The sequence below is a fragment of the Leucoraja erinacea genome, chromosome 9 (assembly GCF_028641065.1).
Source record: "Leucoraja erinacea ecotype New England chromosome 9, Leri_hhj_1, whole genome shotgun sequence".
Taxonomy (NCBI): Eukaryota; Metazoa; Chordata; class Chondrichthyes; order Rajiformes; family Rajidae; genus Leucoraja; species Leucoraja erinaceus.
The window spans coordinates 43,511,858-43,534,730 of NC_073385.1; the positions used below are offsets into that span (position 1 = coordinate 43,511,858).

Sequence of the window (22,873 nt, forward strand, 5' to 3'; positions counted from 1 at the left end):
TTGAACAGCTGTATAGAAAAGTTGCCACATGGGTTTTCTTCGGGCATTCCGGTTTCATCGCACATTCCAAAGATGTGCAGATTGATAGGTTACTTGGCTTCTATAAATAGTCTCTAGTGTATAGGATAGATCGCTGGTCAGCGTGGACGCGGTGGGGCAAAGGGCCTGTTTCCACACTGTCACTCTAAACTAAACGAAACTTAACACAACAATTGTGTGCAGTAGGGCACTTGTTTCATTGCATCAAACCAGACTTAAGGGCCTGTCCCACTTGGGCATCATTTGCACTTCATTTATGCATCACGTGCGCATGGCGTGCATTACACGCGCATGGAGCTTGATGGTGTATGCAGTGACACGCGGTAGCACGCGGCGCCCCAGAATTTTGGGATTCTCAAATTCCCCGCAAGCCACCTACGTGACGCGTAAATTACCGCTATAGTGCCCTTTACCGCTATAGTGCCCTTTACCGCTATAGTGCCCTTTACCGCTATAGTGCCCTTTACCGCTATAGTGCCCTTTACCGCTATAGTGCCTGCTGGCCCAACTTTTTTTCCAGATGCAGGGCCAAGTAATATGATCCTTCACACCAGAGAGACAGGTAAGTTGTCCAGGATGAGTAGGTCTCTCATGACAAACCACTGTCCCACCCCATAGAACACCCTGTCTTTGACAGCTCACCCTGCCTTTGACGAAGGCGGTTCATCTGGTTTTAAATGTCTTGGATCATCAAAGACCTCATAAATACCTCAAATAGATTTGAACAATGAAAACAAAATCATTTTTTTGTAAATAAAATGTTTGTCAAAAATAAATGCACAGTGAAATATTAAAATTAAATTAAAACATTAAAATAAAGAAAAGTAATTCATTAAAAACTTACCTGCATTTAGGTTTTTTTCGTAGGCCAGCAAAAAAATGTGCATTACCACTAAGTCAGTCTTAGTTTAGTTTACTTTAGTTTAGCGACACAGCATGGAAACAAGCTGCTCGGCCTGCCCAGCGATCACCCATACACTCGTTCTATGTTATCCCAGTTTTGCATTCTACACACTCGGGGCAATTTACAGAAACATAGAAACATAGAAAATAGGTGCAGGAGGAGACCATTCAGCCCTTCGAACCAGCACCGCCATTCATTGTGAGCATGGCTGATCATCCCCTATCAATAACCCGCGCCTGCCTTCTCCCCATATCCCTTGACTCCACTAGCCCCAAGAGCTCTATCTAAGTCTTTCTTAAATCCATCCAGTGACTTGGCCTCTACTGCCCTCTGTAGCAGGGAATTCGATAAATTCACAACTCTCTGGATGAAAACGTTTTTTCTCACCTCAGTCTTAAAATTACCTCCCCTGGTTCTGGACTCACCCAACATTGTGAACATTTTTCCTGCATTGTCATTTCATTTTCAATTTTGCATTGCAGTTTCAAGCACAGGCAGGGCAGGGCAGGCCAAACAACTCATTACAATGTCATTAAGGACTAACAATTCATTTATTGCAAGTACATTGCAGACTCACAGTTCAGTTGATTCACAGCTTAGAATCACAGTTGTGGACTCTTCCTCGCGATCTTCCAGAGTGACTGACTGACGTCCAGGCATCCGGGGTTTTATACTCCTGCGCCCCTCCCGCAAGGGGTGTTATCTTCATCATGGTGATTGACGGGCGAGAGGACCAATCAGCTGATCTCAAGATTTTTTAAACATTCATAACTTATTTATTTTTCATCGATCGGAAAAATCCTCAGGGCTGCCGCAGCAGAGGAGGACTGTGAGTAAGATGGCCAAAGATCATAGCGCTATAGGCTAATGTTTTTTTCTAAAATCAACATAGAGCGCAGACAGGAAGTGGTCAAGATGAGACTTTGTTATATAGATAATCTCATTAATGTTAATACAACACAACCTGAAATAGACAAGGATTATTATCTTTTAAATGCAGTTGTCATTAAAATAGTACAATCTCATTAACGATAATGTAACATTGCCTGAAATAGATTCAGATTTTGTGAGAAATACAGATGGATTGATAGTAACAACATGTCTTTGTAAGCCACGGTGTTCATAATTATAATTTCAGAAGGAAAAAAAAGCATTTTTATATAAAAAATAGCATTTCGTGATTTAGATTTAATATTTATAAACATGGAGGATCAAGTTAATTTTGAAAAAATAAGTTGAAGCAATAGCATTTTTATGAAGTTTGCCATGTAACCAATTATTTAATTTTGGTTTATATTGTGTTGGCAATTGGAGGCTGTAAATGCAAACAGCAGCATAAATACAATGCAGCTTCACTGTAAATGGCATGCAGAGAAAGCAAACTTTCATCTGAAAACATTTGGTTAAGTTAATTTATTTGCAGAAGATTCCAAAATAGTATTTGGTAGAATAATTATTTAGTTCTAACTTTATCATCAAAAAATACTTCTGACAAATAAGGAATGCCAAAGTTTAAGAAAGTTTCAGATAACTGCAAAGAATAACTTACTACAATGCTCTAAAATTAAAGTATTGAAAGGACCAACCCAAAATGATGATGAAAACTTGATGAATCTTTCAATCCTTTAAGCAGGATTATTTTTTTGCAGTTGATGCATACTTATATTTACCACTTATGTTAACAGAAATGATTGCCTGTCCACCTTCACTATGAATACAAAGTTAGTAGATAGAAACGTCTGAAATCATTAAACATTTTCATAAATTGAAGTTTTCACCCTTTAAATTTCCAGATCAAAATCATAAATTATGTCAATCTCTGTACTATGAAGATATTAAAATGTAATTATTTATCACATGCATTCCCAGCCCTCTTCCTTGGAAGAACAATAGTCTTGTAATAATGAAAGCAGTTTCTTACAAAAACCTCATTATGTTGGTATACCACAAAACAACATGCCATTATTTGAGAAACGATACGGTGATATTATAAATGAAATTTACTTTCAATGATAAAAACGGTAAAAAATTGATCTATAATCCGACTATCATCCATGAGCAATGGATGATTATTGAATTGATCTGTAATTTCCACTCTTTTTCTGTGATTCCTTTGTATCCCAAGAGGCACCTACGTACAAAGTCATTCTCTCCTCGAACAAAAGTAGAGTTTGAGGATTTTAATCATTGGTTTGAGGACAGAATGGTGAGGGGGTAGAAAGGTCATCCAAATCTTCCATTTCAATCCACCATTTACAGCCAACAGCCTCAAGGCAAAAAATCTTTCACTTATTACACACTCAATTAAGCACATTGCTTCCTCACTCCTGTGGGAATAATAATTACCAGGCAGTAGCGTATGTAACAGAAGCTCGATTTGTAACTTTAAATTAAGTGACTAACCATTTTACCCAATGAACAATTAACTCGCTCGTCTTAAAGGTTGTAATAAACATACTGATTTTCCAGTGTTCTCATTCACATTGCACTGTTATGGTAACTCAAATGCAATGATCTGAAATTCTTCAGTTGCTCCCTTCAGTATTTCTGCACTTTCTCATTCCCACTTGGCTGCACAACAATACCATGGGTACAGGAGAAAATATGAGACGAATATGTGAGAAACCAATTGAAAGAAGCAAGCTCCTTACTGTTTGCGGAGGGTCTGAAGATACAATTTGAGTCTGAAGAAGGGTCCTGACCCGAAACATCACCTATCCACGTTTCCCATGGATGCTGCCTGACCCGCTGAGTTACTCTAGCACTTTTATTGTAAACCAGCATCTGCTGTTCCTTGTTTTTAACTCCTTACAGTTCCTTATATGGGAGAAGCATGTTTTTTTTATACAGAGGGTGCTGGGTGCCTGGAACATGCTTGCAGGGGTAGTGGTGGAGGCAGAGGGATATGGATCATAGGTTTATGTTTATTATTGTCACGTGTACCGAGGTACAATAAAATGCTTTGTTTTGCATACTATCCAATCAAATCTGATAATACTGTACATAAATACAATCAAGCCAATTATTAGAGCTAAAGGGAAGATACAAATGGAGAATATAGTTCTCAGCATCGTAGTGCACTTGTTCCATAGACAAAGTCCAATGTCCGCAATGGGATAGAGGTGTATCGGACAGTATCCCGGCTTATGGAAGGACTGTTCAAAAGCCTGATAACAGAGCTGTTCCTGAGACTGGTGCACACATTCAAGCTTCGGTATCTTCTGCCAGGGAGAAGAAGGAATGACTGAGGTGGGATAAGTCTTTGATTATGTTGGCTGCTTTTCCAAAGTGTAGATGGAGCCAAAGGTGGGGAGTCTGGTTTATGTGATGGACTGGGGTATGTTTACTACTACCTGCAATTTCCTACAGTCTTGGGTAGATCTGTTCCTGGCGGCGCTGCCCTGGCAGCTGCGGCTCGCCTGCAGTCCATTTGTTTTTTACTTTTTTGTGTTGTTTTTTTTTGTTTTGTCTAGTTAAGTTTTTAGTTTTCAGGTTGTGTTTATGTGGGGAGGGGGTGGGGAGGGGGGGGGGGTTGAAACGGGGCTTGCTGTCTCTCCCTTCGGGGGAATGCGACTTTTTTGTCGTATCCCCCTTCTCTGCCTCCGTCTGCGCTGAGGCCTAATGGCGGAGCTGGCGACCTCGAGACTCCGGAGGCAGAGCCAGTCAGGACTTGCCCTGGGCTCGCTCCCGTGAGGGCGGTCCGGCTCGGGGCTGGAACGGCGCTCCCGTGAGGGGCTGTGACGCTCCCGTGAGGGCGGCCTGGCGCGGGGCTGAGACTCTCCCGTGAGGGGCTGTGGCGCTCCCGTCGGGGCGGCCCAGCTCGAGGGTGGAACGGCGCTCCCGTCGGGGCGGCCCAGCTCGAGGGAGGAACGGCACTCACGTGAGGGCGATCCGGCTAGGGGCTGGAACGGTGCTCCGGTGGCTGGGACGGCGTTCTGGCGGCGGTGACCTGAGTCCGGGGTTCAGCCGCGGGCCAGCGGCTGCGTCCGCTGGACTGGAGGGCGGCAGCTTCGACCACCCCGGGCCGCGGTGTTTGAGCCGGCCCGTTTGCGGGGTTCGGTGAGCCGCGGGACTGTACCATCGCCTGGTGGGGTATCGCCTCAGCGCAGAGGGAGAAGAGGAGGGAAGAGACTGCAGCCCTAAGATTTTTGCCTTCACCACAGTGAGGAGGTGCTTGGAGGACTCACTGTGGTGGATGTTAATTTGTGTTTATTGTTGTTTATTATTGTATTATTGTATGTATGACTGCAGGCACGAAATTTCATTCAGACCGTAAGGTCTGAATGACAATAAAGGTAATTCTAATTCTAATTCTATAGAAAGCATTGATGCATCCAAACATTATGTTACCAATGGTGCATCTGTAGAAGTTTGTAAGAGTTATTGGAGATATGTACGGGTGTCATCTTGGCTGTCACTTCAATGTGACCCATGACAGATCATTGGTAATATTAATGCAATGGAACTTAAAGCTCTCAAACATTTCCACTTTGAAACTATTGATGCTGATTGGGGCATGTACTCCACCATGCTTCCTGAAGTCGATTACTAGCTCCTTCATCTTGCTATCTCCTTCCGCCACTCCATCTTGTCATTGTTCATGATCTGGTCCACATGTGCAAGCAGATGGCATTTTAGTTTATCTTGGCATCATGTTTGACACCAAAGTGCCTGTCACATTGCTGTATTCCTCTATGTTCTAACCAGCTGATGTACTGAGGTTTAGTGAAACACTCTCTTTCTCCCTGTCATGGAATCTCCTGGCAGCACCACAAAGGCAGGGAAGAAACATTGTATATTTTGGAACATGCTCTTCTTATAACCTCTGAAGCAACAAGCAAACTCCAGGAGAGCAATCCTCTCGGGGTGGCACAGTGGCACAACTATAGAGTTGCTGCCTTCGCAGTTGCGGATTTGATCCTGACTACGGGTGCCGTATATACGAAGCTTGTACGTTCTCCCTGTGACTGCGTGGGTTTTCCCCGGGTGCTCTGGTTTCCTCCCACACCAAAGACGTACAGGTTTGTGGATTAATTGGCTCCGATAAAGAATGTAAATTGTCCTTAGTGTGTAGGATAGTGCTAGTGAACGTGGATCGCTGGTCAGCGAGAACTCAGTGGGCCAAAGGACCTGTTTCCGCGCTGTATCTCTAAACTAAACTAACCTGACAATCCATTCTACCTATACAAGAACATATCCAGGTCCCCTTTGAAAGGATATGGTAAATTCACACTCAGTGCACATTCTTACACTGAGTTCCAACATTACATTGATTCATTTATTGCCTCCACTTACAGAATGCCCAACCGACGGTGAACAAGTGTCTACATGTGCCAATAGAAATGAGATCTGGCATTGATGTGGAGTAATTAATGTGGAGTGCCATCAATGGATTTTACCTGCCTAAAATGTGTGTGATAACATGTTCACAATAGGTAATATGGAAAATGTATCGGACTCAAAGCATGTTGGAGTAACATGGAACAAGTTCCATTCTGGGCATAATATTGATGGTTACTATCATCTGTCCCTGAAAGTGCACATTGATATCCCTGATTTTGAACAAACCAATAGGCACACCAAAAACTCCAAAATGGTCATTTAAAATCATAGCGAAAATAAATCATTACACGAGTTAGAAAAAATTACATGTGTATTTTAGAAACATAAAAACATAGAAAATAGGTGCAGGATTAGGCCATCCGGCCCTTTGAGTCAGTACTGACATTCAATATGTTCATGGCTGATCATCCAAAATCAGTACCCCATTCCTGCTTTTTCCCCATATCTCTTGATTCCGTTTGCCCTAAGAGCTATATCTAACTCTCTCTTGAAAACATCGTGATTGGCCTCCACTGCCTTCTGTGGCAGAGGATTCCACAGATTCACAACTCTCTGGGTGAAAAGGGTTTTCCTCATCTCAGTCCTAAATGAGCTACCCATTCTTAAACTGTGGCCCCTAGTTCTGGACTCTCTCAACGGGGAATATTTTTCCTGCATCTAGCCTGTCAAATCCCTTAAGAATTTCATATGTTTCTATAAGATCACCTCTCGTCCTTCTAAATTCCAATCAATACAAGCCCAGTCGACCCATTCTTTCATCATATGTTAGTCCCACCATCCCGGGAATTAACCTAGTGATCCAACACTGCACTCCCTCTATAGAAAGAATGTCCTTCCTCAAATTAGGAGACGAACAATGCACACAATATTCCAGGTGCGGTTTCACCAGAGCCCTGTACAACTGCAGTAGGACATCCTTACTCCAAAACTGAAATCCTCTTGCAATGAAGGCCAACATGCCATTACTTCACTGCCTGCTATACTTGCATGTTTACTTTCAGTGACTATGTACAAGGACACCCAGGTCTCGTTGCATCTTCTTTTTTCCTAATCTGACACCATTCAGATAATAATCTGCATTCCTGTTCTTGCCACCAAAGTTGATAACCTCACATTTATCCACATTGCACTGCATCTGCCATGCATCTGCCCACTCACCCAGCTTTCTGTTATCCGCAAACTTTCCCTTGTCTAAATCATTAATTTATATTGTAAATAACTGGGGTCCTAGCACCGAGCCTTACAGCACCCCACTAGTCCCTGCCTACCATTTTAAAAATGACCTGTTAATTCCTACTTTGCTTCCTGTCTGCCAAACAGATCTCTATTCCAATACCCTACACCCAATACCATGTGCTCTAATTTTGCACACTAATCTCTTGTGTGGGACCTTGTCAACGGCTTTTAGAAAGTCCAGATACACCACTTCCACTGGCTCTCCCTTATCCACTCTACTTCTTACATCCTCAAAATATTCCAGAAGATTAGTCAAGCATGATTTCCCCTTCATAAACCATTGCTGACTTTGACCGATCCTGTCACTGCTTTCCAAATGCGCTGCTATTACATCTTTAACATGCTACTCAAGCATATTCCCCACAACCGCTGTCAGGCTAACTGGTCCATAATTCCCCATTTTCTCTCTCCCTCCTTTCTTAAAAAGTGGGGTTACATTGACTACCCTCCAGTCCACAGGAACTGATCCAGAGTCTATAGAACATTGGAAAATGATTAACAATGCATCCACAATTTCTAGGGCCACCTCCTTGAATACTCTGGGATGCAGACCATCAGGCACTGGGGATTTATCTGCCTTCAGTGCCAATAGTTCACCCAACATTATTTCCTGACTAATGTGGATTCCGTTCAGTTCCTCTCTCCACCAAGATCCTCGGCCCCCTAGTATTTCTGGGAGATTGTTTGTGTCTTCCTAGTGAAGACACAACCAAAGTACACGTTTAACTGGCCTGCCATTTCCTTGTTTCCCATTATAAATTCACCTGTTTCTGCCAGTAAGGGACCTACATTTGTCTTCACTAATCTTTTCCTCCACAAATCTAAAGAAGCTTTTACAGTCAATTTTTATATTCCCCGCAAGGTTTCCTTCAGCTCTATTTTCCCCCTCTTAATCAATCCCTTTGTCCTCCTCTGTTGAATTATAAAATGATCCTAGTCCTCCGGCTTGTTGCTTCCTCTGGCCAATTTCTATGCCTCTTCCTTGGATTTAACACTATCCTGCCGCATTCCTCGTTTTATTTTTTTGCCAGACAGGGATGAACAATTTTTGTAGTTCATCCATTCAGTTCACAAATCTTTGTCATTGCATCTCCATCGTCATCCCTTTAAGTACCATTTGCCAGCCTATCCTAGCCAATTCCTGTCGCATAGCATCAAAGTCCCCTTTCTTTAAGATCAGGATAATTCCCAAATTATTTGCACTTCAGTGACACATTAGACATCGGCCCTACGCGGACCCCTTCTGCCGTGAACAATTTAGTAAGATGGAGTAAGGGTTAGGGAGTGGTGTGATTATTGTAAAGCACTTCCGTAATCTTCATTTGAAATGAACGGACAGAGTCCGATATCTGCTTTGACTTGTTCATAATGACAGGAATTCCAATTAAACTCTTGTCACTTTAAATTTGCCAGAGTTGGTTCCATTTTGAAAGGAGCCATAAACTGTTCAATTCTCCTTGAAGAAACAGTTTCAGCAATCACAGTCAGTGGTGTTTGAAAATGAACTATCTCCTGACAGAGATATACACAAATTACTGAAGTAACACAGTGGATCAGGCAGTATCTCTGGAAAAAGATGGATGACGTTTTGGGTCAGGACATTTCTTCAAACTGAACGTGGTGGGGTTGGGAAGTGGGGGGGTGGGGGGCTTGAGTTGAACAGCTTGAGGCGAGAAACGATCTCTTGATAGATCAGGTACCACCTTGCTGAATTAGAAGCGGTGCTGTAGCTAACCTTGATCCCGAGAACTGATTAAAACTGTGGGTGGGTAGGCCAGTGCGCACAGTGCTGCGTTGGAAGTTGAGCTCTTTATTTCATAATTCATAGGGGAGCTTGTCATTGGAAATAATTATCAGCAGAAAGTCCATTTATACTCCTTGGATAGAATAATTATAATGAAGCAAAGTAATCCACTTTGATTAATCAGTTCAAAGAAAATCCTGTCTGAAGAAGGGTCCCAACCCGAAATGTCACCCATTCTTTTTCTCCAGAGATGCTGTCTGACCCGTTGAGTTAATCCAGCATTTTGTGTCTATCTTCAGTATATACCAGCTTCTGCAGTCCCTTTCTATACACTCAAAGAGAATCCTCCCTAAAAGATTAATTTGAATTAATTAACTTCTGTATTTTGGCATTAGTGTAGACTAGCTTAGTTTAGTTTAGTTTATTGTCATGTGGGCCGAGGTGTATTAAAAAGCTTTTCGTTGCATGCTATCCAGTCAGCGCAAAGAATATACATGATTACAGTTGAGCCAGCCGCAGTGTAAAATAAGAAATGCTGCTGTTGGAGTAGAGATTTAAAAGAGTAGGGTGACTGGAATGAGTGATTGCAGTTTGATTTCTGGGACCAACATGCAGAGAGTCAACGGGCTTGGACAACATCTACAAAGGGTACCTTGATTGGAAGTAGTTGTCAACAGTTGGAACCAGGTGGGAAATAGTAATCTGAAAGTCCTAAACTTCCTGCAGGCTGGCATTGGATATAGTATGGAGTCCAACAGTGAAGAACAAAGAGGCTGCATGTACCAGCATTTATGCTGTGGATCTGCCCCCTTAACTAGAAGAAGGTTAGAATAGGGACAGGAACAGCAAGCTTCCTCATTCACACAAACAGTAAGGGATGTGAGAAAAACTGGTAAGAATATGGGCAGTATGCTTTATGGTTGTTATTATTTAAGTAAATTGAATGTCAAGAGACATCTGGAAACAGTCCGTTTTGACAGCCAGCAAAGCTGGAGGCATGACTTTGGCAATTGTCAGAGATTTTGAGCCATTTCAGAGATGGAGTATGTTCTGGCCAATTGTTTGATTGGTCACACAAGCCCGTGTAATCATACCAACGTCATCAGTTTGGATTATGGCTGATTGAACAGCATGGCACATGTTTTAACATGCTAAAAGGTTGAACGGACTTGTAAACTTCATTCCAACGTGAAATCTGCACTACCTTAGCAAGGACCTGGACCCACTACAATTTTCCTACCACCACATTAGATTAATGGGGGGTGCGATCTTTTGGCTCTCCACTCTGCACTGGACTGGTTGGACAACAAGAACCCATTTGTCAGGCTGTTGTTCCTTGACTACAGCCTGGCATTCAATACCACCAATCCCTCCAAACATCATTAAATTTAGAGGATTGCATCTCTGCTCAACCCAATGTAATTGGATCCTTGACTTCCTGATCGGAAAACCACAATCAGTGTGAATTGGTAACCTTGATAAGCTTCACTATGCAGAAGCATGTCATGGCTGTGTACTCAGCCCCCTTGCTCTACTCTCTCAATGCCCATGACTATGTAGTCATGCACAACTCCAAAACCATCTTTAAATTCGCCGACAAAACCCAGTCATTGGACGAATAACAGGTAATGGTGGATAAGAGTACAGGACGGAGATTGAAAATCTGATTGAATGATATCAGAACAACAATCTTGCTCTCAACATTAGCAAGATCAAGGAGCTGATTGTTGACTTTGGGAGGGGAAAACATAGGATCCATTTTATTTTTGCATATATATTGCAAATATATATGTATAAAATAAAAAATCTGTATATTTTATATAATATACAATATATAATATAAATATAATATATTTTTCTTAGGCCCACTTTGGTCATGGCTGACCATGGGTGTCTCCATGAGTACTTATTCCCTATATGGAGGCCGCCTGTGCGTGACTTTGTTTAACGTGGGGAGACTGGTGCATAGACAGCCACCCCACAGTCCTTGACAGATCTGAGTCTGGATGCAGTGGCATGGAGTCCAAGATGTCCCTTGTGGTGCAGCCTTCATCCGCCTTCCCAGCCGTTGTGACGCTCCACTAGCGTCAGCCATTGTCCTCCGCCTGTTCCACCATTGAGGTCTTGGTTGGATTGCTCTTTGTCAGGGACCTCCCTCTCGACCTTACCGCCATGGGTGACCCTACCAGGAGCATAGCTCCAGACAGCATCGCTCTCAGGATCTCAGGTCCACACAAGCTTCTCCAAGGTGACAATCCACGGAGAAGATAATATATTATATATATGTATTATATATAATATATCATATATACTATATATTATATATAAAATATTATATATGTGTATAATATGTGTGTTATGTTTATAAGTCGGTTAAACTGTAGCAAGGGTCAGTGATCCGAGTCGATCCTGACTGCAGGTGCTGTCTGTACGGAGTTTGTACGTTCTCCCTGTGACCGTGTGGGTTTTCCATTGGTCCATTGGCCTGCTATGCCCAGAAACAGGCTCTTCATCACACCATATCCCCACAAACTTTTTTGCTCATTATGTTTGTCAGTGATGTGTCCACACTAGCAAATGCATACATGCAGAAGAAACCCTGTGGCATTGACCACTTTGATTACTTAATTCAAAGATAACTTATCTTAAAGACAATTTTTTGATTTTTGTGCATTTTGCCTGTATTAGTGTGGAGTACAAAGTGCCCCATATTATTGGGGTGGTCTGAAGAAAGTCCGAACCTGAAAAGTCACCTCTCCATATTCTTCAGAGACGCTGCCTGACCCGTTGCATTACTCCAGCACTTTGTGTCTATCTTTATTATTGGGGTGGAACATGCCTGGGAATAGCAAACTAGAAATCCCAAACTTAAAGGCATTTTGTCTGCATTGATGAGGACAAGAAGCAGCCCTTAACAGGATTTAAAGAACTTTGATATGATAGTTCCCACTTCCAAAACCAGCCATAAAGATATATCTTTGGGACCAGATGTACCTGTACGTTCTTCTTCTTTCATTCAGTTGCTGGAATGCTTCACCAGGGTGTCCTTCTGCTCTTCCACAATGTCGTCATTTTTCAGAGAAATGGAGTGTCCTCTGTTCTGCCATCCCTGGCCATGTCCATAGATTACACCTCACTGCTTGATGCTACAGTTTTTTGTTCATAACCATCACTACCAAGAGTTCTTGCCATTCTCTACATGTTCCCCAGGCATTGATTGACTGCTCCCTCTTTCAGGTAAATATGATCATTAAACTCATAACTTATTTATTTTAGCTTAGAGATACAGCACAGGTACAGGCCCTTTGGCCCACTGTGTCCACGCACACCATTGATCACCCGGTCACAGTAGTTCTGTTATCCCACTTTCTCATCCACTCCCTGCACACGAGGGGCAATAGACAATAGGTGCAGGAGTAGGCCATTCGGCCCTTCGAGCCAGCACCACCATTCAATGTGATGCCGTCTGACAGCTGATCATCCCCAATCAGTACCTCGTTCCTGCCTTCTCCCCATATCCCCTGACTACGCTATTTTTAAGAGCCCTATCTAGCTCTCTCTAGAATTCATCCAGAGAACCTGCCTCCACATGAGGCAGAGAATTCCACAGACGCACCACTCTCTGTGAGAAAAAATGTTTCCGCGTCTCCGTTCTAAATGGCTTACTCCTTATTCTTAAACTGTGGCTCCTGGTTCTGGACTCCCCCAACATCGGGAACATGTTTCCTGCCTCTAGCGTGTCCAAACCCTTAACAATCTTATATGTTTCAATGAGATTCCCTCTCAACCTTCTAAACTCCAGAGTGTTACAAGCCCAGCTGCTCCATTCTCTCAGCATATGACAGTCCCGCCATCCCGGGAATTAACCTTGTAAACCTACGCTGCACTCCCTCAATAGCAAGAATGTCCTTCCTCAAATTAGGGGACCAAAACTGCACACAATACTCCAGGTGTGGGCAATTTACAGAGGCCAATGAACCTGCAAACCCACATATCTTTTAGGTGTGGGATGTAACCAGGGCACCGTTGTGCCTCCCTTAAATGCCGCCCTTATTCTTAAATACAATAAGGAATGCAGAAGAAAACCAGGGATGGTAACAATGCACAACTTGCTTCTACATAAACTAGATGAGGCTAATGAGCTTGTTCAACTTAGGCGATTTTTCAGCGGACTGCCGGCGACTGTCAAGTTGCTGGCAGATGCCTCGAAAAAACGTCAACTGGAACTGCGACTGTCAGAGTGGAACACACACATACACAAACACACAAACACGTCCCTTCCTTCACCAGCCCGTTATGCGGGCAGGGGACAGGGCAAGCGGGGGAAACGCTGTCTAAAAAATTCACACGGTTCAATGCCAAGGGAAACAGACACACACCGCGATGAACAGGAAGGTTGGCGCTGTAAAAAGATGGCTAAAGCACAGTGTATGGCAAGTCCATTAAAAGAGGGGGGTGGGGTAAGGGAAAGAAGGAGTGGAGACAACTTTTAAGAAGCCACAGATTCACGGCCTTGAAGCTCGACGGACATTTAACATTACCGGTCGGTTATCCTTGGTTCTGAAAACTACTGCTTACCTTTTTTCTCCCATTGAGCCAATGAAATTCACTGGTCAGCACCGGCTACAACCTACGAGAACCTCAGAGAATCTTGAGGACAACCCTGGCAACCCATTTGGACCGCCTGGCGACCCACCCATGGCTTGAGAATGCTCAGTAATCTCCTTGGCGGCTTCATACTAGTCGCCGCTAATTTTTCAAGATGTTGAAAAATTCACCCCGACCATAATGAGGCCGCGACTAGTTCCCAGAATGCAGTAGCCCCTCACGACCATGAAGACAACTCCCCGGCAACCACCCGTGACCATGTGGCGACTGCGACTGCATTGTCTCCTGCAGTCGCCTAAAAAGTCGCCTAAGTGGGACAGGCCCATAATGATACAGATACATTTAAAAACAAGCTACTTAAGTGTAAGAGCAAAAAATGAACAGAGCATTTATTTTCTTAGTTGAAAAGGGATAGAAGGCTGTTTGTGTGGATCCAGTTGGACTATTTCTGTGCTTTATTTCTATGTAAAGCTATGTGGTATAAATGTAGTACGTAGTATAAAGCTATGTAAAGCTCCCTAATGACAGTCATTTTTTATCTAAATTATACGTATTGTTATATTTATGGTCTGGTCTGACTGTTTGTATTACCCACCTGACAAGTAACATAATTGAAATTCCTTTATATAGATTCAGTCAAGGTTAAATTGGAAATATGAAATTAAGACTTCCACTTGAACCATCCAATATCGATGCTAGGTTATAAATGTTCATAATAAAAGCAGAAGCTGTGGGAAATATTCAATATGTAAGCAGGGCTGTCTTAACAGCATTATAAGCCCCTGGGCTAAGCAGTGCACTGGGGCCCCTACACCTCCAGTTTCTTTATGCCGAACCAAATATGCTGTCATGCACTTGCGATGTTCTTCTCCGTTTTCATGTTCTACAATAACATTCTACAATACATAGATTAGCATGTGGCCCCTATGCTCAAGGGGCCCAGGGCAACTGCCCAGCGTGCCCATGCGTTAAGATTACCATGTATGTAAGGCAATGCCTATGAACTGCAAAACAGAGTTACATTTTTTTCGGCTTGATGACCTTTCATCAAAACCAGAGAAGTTTAGAGTTTAGTTAGAGGTACAGAATAGAAACATGCTCTTCGGCGTAAGTTGGGATGTTTTTTCCAGCATGACAAAAAAGTCCATGAGTAAAAAGATAGTCAGGAGGAAGAGTTCGTAGATCACAAAAATCTTGATTTTTGTTTACGGTCCTTTCAACTCGGCAGAGGACTCGGGAAAGTGGGACAGGCCCTTAAGGGAGCAAATGTGCTGCCCCCAAGTGGAGAATCTAAAATGGTTCCAGTTGCAAAAATTTGGTGAGATGGATAGAAAAAAGGGGGATATGAGCGACAGAACGCCGCCAAGCAGAGAGTGAATGGCAACAGCACTGACTGAGAAAGGCTAGTGAAAGCTTGTTCATTTCAGTTGATCCAACTGGAGCAGGTGTAAATAGACGAAGATGAGTCTGAGCAGAGAATAGAGAACGATAAATAAAACTGCAGATGAGATACAAGCACTGCAGTTACTGGCAATCTGAAATAAAAGATTATTTGGAAACATTTAGATAGTCTGGTGACATCTATGTAGAGAGAAAAATTGAGTTAGTGTTCAAGTTTGATGATTTATTATCAGTACTCATAATTGCAGATACAATTTGGAAAGACAGGTTAATTGAAATTGTTTGATTCAATATCATATTCAGAGGAATGTAATGCCCAGTCAGAAGATGAGATGCTATTTGTTGAGTTTACTCTGGGACAGTCACGTAATGAGTGGTCCTGCAGCAGACTGGGACTTACCTGGATTTACCTGGAGCAGGGGCCCTCCAATACATCCAGCATGTGGACTTTGGACTTTTTATTTTCATAAATGGCGTCAAATGTGGTGACTGTGCATGTGTGAGTAATGCAAAAAAAATTTCACTGTGTAATGCATACGTGACAATAAAGAACCATTGAACCATTAATGTGGCAGTCATCCAATAATCACACTGACGAATACTTGTCAACTTGAAATTCCATGAGAAGTACCACAGTAACAATGCTACACATGGCAAATGTTGTACCCTTTATCGTTTATCTGTGCCCGTTCATCTTTTCTTTGACAGGATCGCACGGCAACAAAAGCTTTTTACTGTGCCTCAGCACACGTGACAATAATAAACTAAGCTAAACTAATTAAAATAACATTCATTACTCAATTTGTTCACATAAGGTGTTCCATATTGATTTTGAAAACTTTCAGCTGTATTTCCCATGCTTATGGAAAATTCAACAAGTGTTAATTAATTCATTTTTCTATAAAGAATTTTAGTTATACAGACATAGACATAGACATAGAAAATAGGTGCAGGAGTAGGCCATTCGGCCCTTCGAGGCTGCACCGCCATTCAATATGATCATGGCTGATCATCCAAATGTAGATTTTTTTAAATAAATTGCTTCTTCTAGGTGTTTTAATGTAATATGTTTGGTCTCTAAGGTGGGTGTTGCTGTTGGCGTATTTAAATTGTAAAATAGGACACACAAATGAAGCTGAAACCCACCAACTGTTCTGTAGATTTGTTCTTATTTTATTATTATCTAATTTCTTTTTTCATCTCATTCTCCTTACTGAAATATTATCCATTCCTCCACTTCAATTAATTTCAATCCAGAGTGTAGCAAAACATGTTCAGATTCCCTATTCTGTATCTTTCTTTGAAAAAAAAAGGAACTTCTGATAGTTTTGCTGATAATGGATTGGGTTTAGCGTTGGGTTTTTATACAGCCTTATTTGACCTTTTGATTTTAGCTTCTGCAATTATCAACCGGAATATATGTCCAGTGCACAATATGAAACATATGCACACATGCGCATAGTTACTTACACACACAGCCACATACATACGCACACACCGACAAACAAATATGCACACATATGCGCGCACACAGCCACACACACACACACACACACACACACACATGCACACACACACACACACACACACACACACACACACACACACACACACACACACACACACACACACACACACACACACACAGTATATGTCAGGTTTAAACATTCATTAATATTGCTCTGCCAGAAAGACTTTGTATTGATATGAGGCATTTGAGTACTATTTACATTGCAGTCATTTTTAATGGAATTATTAATGAAGTTACAAACTGTAATCATGTTATATAATGTTATGAATAGTCATACATTTGATGTTGTTTGGAAGTTGATATCAGCTTTCCACCTAATAGTAAACTGACAGCGTGAACCCAAAGTCATCGTTCAACCTAATTTTGAAGTAAAGGGGACTGGAACACTTAAGAAGGGTCTCCACCCGAAACGTCACGTATCCATGTTCTCGAGACATGCTGCCTGACCCCCTGAGTTACTCCAGCACTTTGTGCCCTTTTGTGTATTAACCAACATCTCCAGCTCCCTGTTGCTACAGTATCCAAAAGATTATTAGCAGGTTATTAGTCTTAATCTGTTGGAGGAAAATGGTTTATTTGTACTCTGCTCCCATATTTACATTTCAAATTAGAAAATCAATCTGCATGGACAAATGCAAACTACAGAGGCTCAGTATGCACAGGGTGCCCATCTCTGCAATGCAGCAGCATTTATTTTTCGTTCAAAAGTAGGCATGTTCTGAATCTCAAAAGAATGATGTTTAAATCAGTCCATCTGCATTGTAAATTCTGGAGTAACAAGTATTATTTATATTCCTTCTGAAATGTACTGTCAGTTTTAATAGACCAATAATTTTAGGCAGAGGTATTACTGTATATTTGCACAGATCTGCCATGAGCCACCCATGTCCAATGAAATTTTATACAGAGAAATGTGAGGTGTTGAATTTTGGGAGCACTAATAGGGACAGGTCCTAACAGTACATAGTGAACAGTAGGGGTCTCGGAAGTGAGGTAGAGCAGGGGGGTCTAGAAGTACAGGTACGTAATTTGTTGAAAGTGGTATCACAGGTAGATAGGGTAGCCAAAAAATCTTTTGTCACATTGGACCATCAGAGTATAGTCTTACAGTATGAAAACAGGCCCTTCGTCCCAACTTGCCCACACTAGTCAACATGTCCCATCTACACTGATCCCACCTGCCTGCATTGGCCCATATCCCTCTTCACCTGTCCTATTCATGTACTTGTCTAAATGTTTCTTAAATGTTGTGATAGTACCTGCCTCATCTACCCCCTCCGGCAACTCGTTCCATACAACCACCACCCTTTTTGTGAAAAAGTAACTCCTCGGGTTCCTATTAAATCTTTCCCCCATCATCATAAACCTATGTCCTCTGGCTCTCGATTTCCCTACCCAGGGCAAGAGACTCTGTGCATCTACCTGATCTATTCCTCTCATGATTTTGTGCACCTCTATAAGATCACCCCTCCTCTTCCTGCACTCCAAGGAATAGAGTCCTCGTCTGCTCAATTGCAGCAACTTCTTGAAGCACAGGGTAGATTTGGAGCTGAGCTGTAATTTGCATGAGATGCTGGTGAAGCATCTCAAATCCTCTGGCACCCACTAGTAATTTGCAGTTCAAGGCAAATTTAAACATATTTTGGCATCAAATATCCATCCAGTGTTGTCTGAACATCAAGTACATGTACAAATTAACTGTGGTAATTTGGACATCACACATTGGGTCAACATAATATTGAGCTGCCAATTAATAGACTCATAAAGCCAGTTGGGAAATGTGCCTTTGGTGATGTTGATCGTAAAGTGCTTCAGTGACTTAGCTTGCATTGGTCAATAGCTAAGATAGGCTTACGTGATCTGATCTGATGCCATAACCGCAAGTTGATAGTAGTCATGGAGATGTCTTTAACAAGTGATGTGACAAGGTGTTGTAAAGAAAGATTGTTGTAAATAAAAATTGTTTGTAATTGTCTTGCCTAAGGCTGGGAGAGCTATGATGAATTGGATTACAGTTTACACTAACGTTGGAAATAGTTTAGTTTAGTTTTGAGATACAGTGCGGAAACAGACCCTTCCGCCCACCGAGTCCACGCTGACCAGCAATCCCTGCACATTAACACTATCCTAGGGACAATTTACAATTTTACCAAGCCAATTAACCTACAAACCTGAACGTCTTTGGAGTGTGAGTAGAAACCAAAAAACTGAGCTTCCGGGGAAAACCCATGCAGATCAAGGGGAGAATGTACAAACTCCGTACACACAAGCACCTGCCATCAGGATTGAACCCGGGACTCTGCCACTGTCAGGCAGCAACACTACCACTGTACCACCTAAATAATTCAGTCTATTTCATCCATTTCTGCAGTTAATTAGTTACCATGCAACAATTAATTCTAGTTTGCAAGAGTTTCATTCTTAAAAGTGGTACTTGAAAGTAGGAATTGTGTTGAACATAGGTATGAAATGTATTCTAATATATTTTAAAGAATCTCTAAAGACTTAAAGCACATGACATGAATTCAATTGTTTCAATTGTCCAACTGTTGGTTTGTTTGACATTATAAATATCTTCAGAAGTGATACGTGCTCAAACAAATGCAAGGTTGATAACACTTAAATCTCCACATATTTATTTCACCTGAAATTTTCAATTTTTTCAATTTTTAAAACTACACATCCACATAATTCCACAAATGCAAAATATATTAGCCAAATTATAAAACTTTGGCATAAATGTAGAATCACTGTAAAAGGTTAAGATTGAATCTCCAATGGATAGGCTATGAAGTTGGGTGGATGAGTGGGAGTGAGGTGGTCGTGGCAGCTATGAAAGGAAATTAATGAAATGAAAGTTGGACAAATTGTAAAGCATGGCTGATGCACAATGGCAGGCGCATGTACAGGCTGCCAAGTTGAAAATAACTTGCATACCTTTATGTAGAAACTATGGAGAATGGATGTCAGGGGTTATGGGGAGAAGGCAGGAGAATGGGGTTAGGGGAGAGAGATAGATCAGCCAAGATTGAATGACGGATGAGATTTGATGGGCCAAATGGCCTAATTCTGCTCCTATCACTTGACCTTATGGAGCGGCATTGTATATGTATATATTTTGTTAGTATATCATCATAAAAGCTATGTTATTGTTTATTCTAATTAATTTATTAGCCAAGAATGTAAACATAGAAGGAATTTTACCACTGATAAAGCTTATCAACAATACTGCTGTATTAAAATTGTTTACGCAAATCAAAATATAATTGTACATCTCACTCAAATTGTATTCATCGACAATCATACTTTTTTTCAGTTAATGTTACCTAAATTAAATTGAGAAAATTGACACTAGATGCCAAAAGATGATTCAGTGGCTTTAGGCTTATAATTTGTATTTGTTCTTGTCATTGGAATTTGAAGCCAAGATGTATTTGAAACAAAGATGTATCTTAGAGGTTTGATTGAATTTAAGATGCCGACATGACTGGTAACAGCAAAAAAAAGGGACTCATAGTCAACCAATGAAGCTTTGATGATCTTGATAGCTTGGAATATTGGTTTGTATACTGTTAAAATATGTCTGCATTTTAGCAAAATGACCCACTGCTAGGTCTCCAGATAATTGCATTTTAATATAAATTGCCTTCAATAATGGGAATACAGATTAATGATTCCAATAATATGAAATGTATTTCTTTAAAGTATTTGTTGCAATAATAGGGCAGGTGCAATGTGAAGATAACAGTTGATCAGAAACACAGGAATAGTTATTTTGGTATGTGAAATTAAAGCTGGAGGATATGTCCTGATTGAAAATAAAAGTCAGTTTCCTAGATTGACAAAGTGGAGCAGATGTCAACAGGAATGCACAAGACAAAGGCAGCGTCTATTTGTTGCAGTAAATTCTCATTGGGTTGTTAACACTCCCCCCACCTTTTGTAATCAACCAAATTCAGTCACCATCACAGATGTAAGAGTGCCTTTCCTTTTCCCAATGAACAAGCAGGAAATTGTGGAGCTGCAGGTGGCTTGGAGGAGAGAAACAGTGGGAGAATATATTTCCATAAAACATTTTGCAGGCCATTTGCAAAATAGCGGGCACAACATTTTGTCACAAGTACACCCATTGTTGGGATGTCGTCCTTATTCTGCAATTAGCTGTTGGGTAATAGATATCACAATTCATCGGACTTGCAGCTGCCCACAAAATGTTTGTTGACTATTATTGTGAATGAAAATATTGTGTACCATTTACTATCTAGAAGAGTCTGATGCAAGAGATTTTGAATCTTTACAGGGAATATAAAGATGACCTTCTCCAGTCAATCTTGTTGAATAATCCTTTTTTCCGGGCAATTGGAATCGAAACTGAGAAGCTTCAGTGAAATCTCAGCAAGACAGATGGAAGGAAAGATAGGATTTTTTTTTAAAGGCACAAGAGACAACATAAAGTATAAAAAGCTTTGTTTTATCAAACGACAATAACCAGACACTAAAGGAATGTGTTTCCACGCAACTATTCCATGTTCAGGGCCTGCGATGTTGTTTTGGTAGTAACAAAATCTCATCAAGCCTTTAAAATATTCACCTATACTTGAAGCACTATTTTCTGGTTGAATGTTCAGTCCAATATACGTTTAAATGCCACGCCTCACCTTGAACATAACAGTGTGGGAGGCAGTAAAAAAAAAATCAACTTCATGATTTATGTTAACGGTACATGTGCAGGCAGAGGAAATGCAGTCCAATTTACTGTTTGATTATTTGTTTGCTGATGGTTTCATTAATATGCTCATAGCAAAATACTGCCTCGACAATTTTCCCATCCAATTCTGATAAGAATGTTGCCCGACGTGTCTTGTTTTTAAAGTAGATCTCACGGCATTTTGGCGTCTGGTTGGCGAATATTATTTTAAATGTTGACTTCCTCCTTTCCCCATTTTTTAGAAACAATACCTAAAATTTAATTCACTGTTTAATTGGCAGTTTGTCAAAATATTTCACGGTAAACCATACCTCAAAAGCTTCTTGCATAACTAAATATAATGCAGGATTGGACACCCATCTGTATATCTTCTATATATCACAATTCTTTCAGCTGAGGCAGACGTTCACTTGCACCCACTACCCCCCAATGTCATCTACTGGATTTGTTGTTCTCAGTGTGAACCTCTCCTATATATCAGCGAGACCAAGCGCAGGCTGGGCAATCATTTTGCTGAAAGCTTATGCTCAGTCCTCCTTGGCCAACGCGATTTCCCATTGTCAAACATTTCAACACCCTTTCCCATTCCCACACCTTGCTGTCCTGGGACTCCTCCACTGTCAGAATGAAGCCACATGCAAATTGGAGGAACAGCACCTCATATTTCATTTGGGCAGCTTACACTCCAGCAGCATGAATACTGAAGGTAAACACAAAATGCTGGAGTAACTCAGCGGGTGGGACGATCCCTAGTTTTGCATGGCTCCATCTTATGTGGTGTTGTTGTTTCTTGTGCAAAACATTCCAGACTGACATCTCATAAGCATACGTATATAATCAGTATGTTATGTGAATGGACGGAGTAGTGAGTTAAGAATAAAATGTACCCACACGATGGTGAAGTGAAGTGGAATCAAAAGCACAGAGACAGGCGTGACGGATGAAGAATCGCAGAGATGAAAATATTTTAGATTGGGATAACTGAACCAAAGAGATAGGATAATGATCAGCTAGAGAGGGTGTATTGTTGCATTTTTGGTTTGATCATGTCCAAACTGATTGTCTAAACGATTCATCACGTATACATTTACTGTCTCACTTCTTGAATCAGTGCTTCAAAGTATATAGTTCAAATGAAAGCCAAGTAGATAAAATGAAAACTCTCTGCTGATTATTAATATTCTTACGTAATTAAATCAGTACAATTTGTCCACTTCCTGATAGACAGAAGTTATTATAAGTTGCATTTAAGTTGATGATATTTTACTTTAGCAAGGCTTTTTCAATGAGGCCATTAGGCCAAAGTGCCGTAGAAGCTTAAAATGCCTCCATAATGACACTTGGTATATTTTGCAGGGC

At 41.3% G+C, this 22,873-nt stretch overlaps 1 protein-coding gene across 1 annotated transcript in view; it reads left to right on the forward strand.

The window, feature by feature from the left end:
- Window positions 1-22,873, forward strand: part of LOC129700308 (RNA-binding protein Nova-1-like) — a 244,642-nt gene that overhangs the window by 218,451 nt on the left and 3,318 nt on the right.